Raw genomic sequence first — 6,670 nt, 5'->3', positions numbered from 1 at the left:
AGAAACAATAAATGCTGGAGAGGGTGTGGGGAAAAGGGAACCCTCTTGCACTGCTGGTGGGAATGTGAATTGGTTCAGCCACTATGGAGAACAGTATGGAGGTTCCTTAAAAAACTACAAATAGAACTACCATATGACCCAGCAATCCCACTACTGGGCATATACCCTGAGAAAACCATAATTCAAAAAGAGTCATGTACCAAAATGTTCATTGCAGCTCTATTTACAATAGCCCAGAGGTGGAAACAACCTAAGTGCCCATCATCAGATGAGTGGATAAAGAAGATGTGGCACATATATACAATGGAATATTACTCAGCCATAAAAAGAAACGAAATTGAGCTATTTGTAATGAGGTGGATAGACCTAGAGTGTGTCATACAGAGTGAAGTAAGTCAGAGAGAGAAAGACAAATACCGTATGCTAACACATATATATGGAATTTAAGGAAAAAAATGTCATGAGGAACCTAGGAGTAAGACAGGAATAAAGACACAGACCTACTGGAGAATGGACTTGAGGATGTGGGGAGGGGGAAGGGTGAGCTGTGACAGGGCGAGAGAGAGGCATGGACATATATACACTAACAAACGTAAGATAGATAGCTAGTGGGAGGCAGCTGCATGGCACAGGGATATCGGCTCTGTGCTTTGTGCCTGCCTGGAGGGGTGGGATAGGGAGGGTGGGAGGGAGGGAGACACAAAAGGGAAGAGATATGGGAACATATGTATATGTATAACTGATTCACTTTGTTATAAAGCAGAAACTAACACACAATTGTAAAGCAATTATACCCCAATAAAGATGTTTTAAAAAAAATATGTTGTTATACTTTTCTAATTTATACGAACATGAATACATAATTATTAAACTAAAAATTTTGCCTGCTTACTACCTAAAATGACCTTGGGTACTATTAGAGATACATATACTTCCCTGAGGTAAACACTGCTTCTTGCAATGTGGCAGATTTAACTTGTACTGAGGTAGGAGCAAGGGTGATGGCCATATTTTTTGGTTTGTCTTCTGTTTCTTTCCTGAAAAAAAAGAGGAAATCATTCAATCTATTTTACTGGGAGGGAGAGGGAGGGGGCCTGACTCACACTTCCTGAGCAAATTCCCATTGCACAAAAAAAACCTTCTTCCAGGGTCACTGAAACCTTCCAAGTGACAGAATTGGAATTAGACTTGGCAAAGATTACTAAATGCCACCAGTGTTAGACAATTGAAGTTTTCTGTAGCAAGAACAGAATTCAAGAAAAAGAAAACCAAAGTGTTGGAAAGCACCTACAGTGAGAGTCACGAAGGATTAAAAAAATCTAAGAAAATCTTCCTGGCATTTGTGCTGCCCAAGCTGGAGTTGATAAAATTGTTTCTATTCTTTCCTGTAAGTAGGTTGGAGGAGGAAGTAGCTGGATTGTCTTTCTTGGCTTTTGAGTGGGAGGAATAACACAGCATTATCAGAGATAATGGCAAAAGAAAAAAGAGAAAAAAATGTTTTTGAACTGCTGAAAAACTAAGTTCATAACTCTGTGGAAGAACACAGATTTGGTTATATAAATAGTTTGGAATGTGGTCCAATGCATTTCAAAGGAAAAAGATAAAAAGAGCATCAGAAACCGTAACAGTCAAGACTATGGTGGTAAATAATATAGATCTTGTTTAAAGCTAGTGAAATATACATGTGTATATCTGGTTCAGTTTTAATCTATCTCCTTTATGGTGCCTACATGTCCCTCCACAATATGGTTACTACCACACATTCAATCCTCTCTTACCTCAAACTATTTGGGCTCTATACCCTATACCCTAACTGAGCCCAGGCCCCGGGGTCACTGCATGAGGGTTTCACCAACATCCAGACTTTAAGTTGACTAGAATTTGCAGATCTTAGTACTGTTACCCTCTTATTTCTTAAAAGAAAAGTCCCCTGTAGAATCTGGAGCTAAAAAAAGTACTGTTTTTCTTGAGGAAATAGAATCTTTCACAATATTGAGAACTTCACGATTGAGTATTTGTTCTCGTCATACCCCGATAGACTGTGTGGCTAGCAACCTAAATGACAAATTAAACGACTTCCAATTGCTGTAGAACCATCACAAAAGAATGACACACCATTTTCCCTCTCTGTCTGGGAGGAGCATGGGGATGGGAGAGGGGATGGAGCCAGGACTTTGTGTTCTATTTGGTAAGATCTAGGCTTCCTTTACCTAGTTAAGAGAACGTTGTTTGTTTTTGAAATCTAGGTTTTTGGAGGCTTGCTGCTGGATTGGCCTAAAGAGAAAGAGCTTCCGGTGTTAAGAGAGGAGGGGCTGGGGCAGAGGTAAGTTATCTAGAGTAGGCAGATGCATAGTGCTTTGTCCTCTAGCTGTGGGGCTTTGCACTCCACTTCCTCACAGTGGCCTAGAAGTTGCAGGAATTTTGACAGCACGGCTTTGTGCGTACCTGGGGACTGAATACTAAGTTGTAAACATCCCTCTGTAGTGAAGTTTCCAGTTGCCAAATCTGGCACAGAGGGAGTAGATGCTGTTTTCAGCAGAGGTAGCCACCTTAGAATAGATGATAGACAGGTGATAGACAGGTAGGCAGATAGATAGATAGATAGATAGATAGATAGATAGATAGATAGATAGATAGATTTAGACAGTGTGCATTTCAGCAACAAATTGATGGATTGAGAACTCTCTATATACCTCTTCTCCTCAGTTTCCCTGAATCAGGTAAGCCTTAGGGTCCTTTTATGAAGAATGAGACGGGGCCCTCTAAAAATAACTTAGATTGAATTATCAACCCTGATAGGGGAGAGTCCAAAGGATTTAATTTAATTTAGAAAAACAATGAAATGTGATATTTCCTATACCTTAGTTTTATTAGTTAACTATTGCTGTGTAGCAATATTACCACAAACTGAGTGATATAAAATATCACTCATTTATTAAGGGCTTAAAACATTATTCATGCATTAGCTCATAGCTTCTCTGGGTCATGAACCTGGATATGGCTTAGCTCAGTCCTCTGTTTCAGAGTCTCTGACAAGGCTGTGTTAGACCCAAGCGGTCTACGAGGGATTCCAACTCGCCCAAGAACCGCCAAGAGTCGAGAGCCGTTGCAACACGCAAGAGGTTTATTAGGAGCCGATGCACCGGGGTTCCCTGAACCTCACGCAGGAGGCCGATGGGGAACCCCTAAAAGCGGAATCACATACTTTTTATAGGTTTATTTATTCATAGGGCGGGTATATTCTCACAATGATTGGGTAAATGTGGTGACTTTTGAATTCATTGGCTTAGGAACTTTTGTCCCACCTTCTGGCCGTTATAGTTGTCTGTTCATTGTGGCGGTTAGGGCGTATACCTGTTACGGGCAACTGGAAAATTACCCGCTGTCTGGCAAGTCCCCGTCAACTGAAAAACTCCAAGAATTGGTTTCGATAGGGAGAAGGAGTGGCGCACGATAGGGAGAAGAATTGGTTTACGGGAACAAGTGAGGGGGTGGAAAGTCCCTAAAGGCCCCACAGCTGCAGTCAGTGTCAGCCAGGGCAGAGGTTTCATGTGAGGTTCATCTGGGTAAGGTTCTTCTTCCAAGTTCATATCATTGTTGGCAGCATTCAGTTCCTTGCATGTGGTTGGACTGGAAGCAATGTTGAGTGGAGACAGACCTCAGATCCTTGCCACATGGACCTTTCCACATGGCAACTTACTTCATCAAAGCCATCAAGTCAGAGAGCCAATAGAGTCTGTTAGCAAGATCAAGGTACAGTTTTGCGTAATGCAATCACAGAGGTGCCATACCATTACCTTTGCCATGTTCTGTCGGTTAGAAGCAAGTCACAGGCCCTGCCCACACCAACAAGAGAGTTTTACACAAGGTAAAACTGGCATGAATACCAGGAAGTGAGGATAATTTTGGGGCCTACTCTGCACCTACAATACAAATTTTAGAACAATTTTATAGCTGGTAACACTAAGAAGTTCATGGGAAAAATTGTAATTTAAACATAGTAATTTACATTAACTCCCAATGGGTAGTCATGCTAACAGTCTTCTTTTTCTTAGTTTTCATTTTCTTCTTTATTATACGTGCCTCCAAAAACTTTTTCAAATATTTTGTGGAAAGTAGTGTATATAAATAAATACACTTAACATACTGTTAAGGTCTAAATGTTTGTGTACCCCCAAAATTCATACGTTGAAACCTAATCCCCAATGGGATGGTGTTTGGAGGTGGGACCTTTGGGGGTGATTAAATCATCAGGGTGGAGCCTTCATGAATGGGATTAGTGACCTCATAAAAGAGACTAAGGAAAGCTGCCTAACCTGTTCTGCCATGTGAAGACACAGAGAGAAGAAGGCTGTCTATAAACCAGGAAACAGCTCTCACCAGACACCGAATCTGCCAGTGCCTTGCTCTTGGACTTCCCAACCTCAAGAACTATGAGAAATACATGTTGTTTAAGCTACCCATTCTATGGTATTTTTGTTATATCAGCCCAAATGGACTAAGACGCACACTTAATATAAAAGTAAACATTTTATTAAAAGGGGAAGTAAGTCAGACAAAGACAAATATCATATGGTATCACTTACATGTGGAATCTAAAAATAATGATACAAATGAACTTATTTACAAAACAGAAACAGATTCTCAGACATAGAAAACAAACTTATGGTTACCAAAGGAAAAAGGGGAAGGGCAGGGACAAATTAGGAGTTTGAGATTAACGTATACACACTGCTACATATAAAATAGATAGCCAACAAGGACCTACTGTATAGCACAGGGAACTATATTCAGTATCTTATAATAATATATAATGGAAAGGAATCTGAAAAAGAATATATATATGTGTGTATAACTGAATCACTTTGCTATGAATCACTTTGCTATACACCTGAAACATTGTAAATCAACTATACTTCAATAATAAATAAATAAATAGGCTGGAAATGTTTAAAAAAGGGGGGGTGGGTAGGGGAAGATAGGTCCTAAAGTATAAAACATGTAATATTTACTAAAGTGAGGAAAAAACAAATTTGCACAAAACAGATATGAAAAACATTTCAACTTCATTCATAGTAAAAGAAAGGCATATTAAAATTCACTGATATATACAACTTTTTATAGATCAGATCGGTAAAAGTTTGAAAGTTCTGTTGGTGAAACTTCTGGGAGAAACAGGTAAGAAACAAACTTAAATTACAATGTTACATACTGACAGGTGCTTTGAAGAAAAGTAAAGTAGGACAAAGAGTTAAACTGACAATGTCACGGGAATTCCCTGGCAATCCAGTGGTTAGGACTCGGTGTGCTCACCACCAGGGGCCCGGGTTCAATCCCTGGTCAGGGAACTAAGATCCCCCAAGCTATGCAGCGCCATGGTCAAAAAAATAAAATAAAGTGATGATGTTGGTATTTACTATAGATTAGTCAATATGGCCTATCTGGGGAGGAGACATTTGTGCAGAAACCTGAATGAAATGAGGGAGTGGGCTTTCTAGGATCTACAGAAGAAGGCAATTTTGAAAGCTCAGACCTGGAAAGAGGTTTGCCAAGTTTGAGGAGAGTAGAGAAAGCCAGAGTGGCTGAAGCACAGTAAGCAAGGAGAAGAATGATGGGAAGTGAAGCTGGAGAGGTAGTCAGAGGTCAGATTGCATACAACTCTGTAAACTATGGTAAAAACCCTTTTATTCTGTGAACCAAGGCCATTTGGAGGTTGAGAGCAGGAAAGTGATATGAAAGGGCTTAAGTTTTAAAAGAATCACTGTAGTTGCTAAGAGTAGTTGAGGAGGGGGAGGAATTGGGCAAGAATGGAAGCAGGAAAACCAGTGAAAAGACTTGGGCTCCTATTATGCATCTCAGGCAGAACGGTTGATTGCCAAGCCCATCCCCTGCCCCTAATTCACCATTCTTCATTCTTTCCCATCTCAGTAATGGCATTACCATCCTCTAAGTTATTTCCTTTCCATATCTCCTACATCGAGTCTGATCAGTGGCTTCTTTGGCCTTATCTAAAGAAGGCCAAAATCCATCCTCTCTTTCTGTCTCCACTGTCACTCTCTTAGTCCAAGGTACTTTCATGTCACATATGGACAGCCATCCTCTCTGCCGCTACTTACCATCTCTACAATCCATTCTCCACATGCAACCAGAATGAACTTTTGAAAATATAAATCAGATCATGACACTTAGCTGGAAACCTTAAGGGTTTCTTTTAGCTTTTAGAATAATATCAACATTCCCTATCAGTCCTGTAAAGCTTTACATGATGTGGCTCCAACTTACTTCATGCATGTGGTAGGCAGAATTCTAGCCCCCATGATCTTCACCCCGGGTGTTATTCCTGTGATTATATTTTGTTATATGGCAAAGAGCATTGTTTTAAGTTTGTTGTAATTTGCTACACAGCAATAGAAAATTAATACAAAGCAACTTTCTTTCTTGTTCACTGTGTTTTGTATCACACAGGTCAAATTTCTCTTCTTCAGATGTGCTAAGCTTCTTCCTGCCTTAGGATCTTTGCATTTAGATTTCCCTCTTCCTGAAATACTCTAATCATGACTGGCTTCTTTTCATCCCTTGGGTGACAGCTTAATTGTAAGAGCACCAGAGAGTCCTTCAATAACTACCCTATTTTAAGCTACACCCTCCCAATTTATTGTTATATCATCCC

At 40.1% G+C, this 6,670-nt stretch overlaps 1 protein-coding gene across 1 annotated transcript in view; it reads left to right on the top strand.

The window, feature by feature from the left end:
- Positions 1–1,172: 1,172 nt before the first annotated feature.
- DOCK7 (dedicator of cytokinesis 7) overlaps positions 1,173–6,670 on the top strand; it is a 242,973-nt gene continuing 237,475 nt past the window's right edge. The window contains exons 1-2 of the mRNA XM_032648534.1: positions 1,173–1,387; positions 2,247–2,323. The gene's annotated coding sequence lies outside the window, so the exon portion shown is untranslated. The remainder of the gene's footprint in view (positions 1,388–2,246; positions 2,324–6,670) is intronic.

The sequence above is a fragment of the Phocoena sinus genome, chromosome 1, assembly GCF_008692025.1.
Source record: "Phocoena sinus isolate mPhoSin1 chromosome 1, mPhoSin1.pri, whole genome shotgun sequence".
Lineage (NCBI taxonomy): Eukaryota > Metazoa > Chordata > Mammalia > Artiodactyla > Phocoenidae > Phocoena > Phocoena sinus.
Note: the sequence above shows the minus strand (reverse complement) of the source record. Positions and strands in the feature narration are given on the sequence as shown.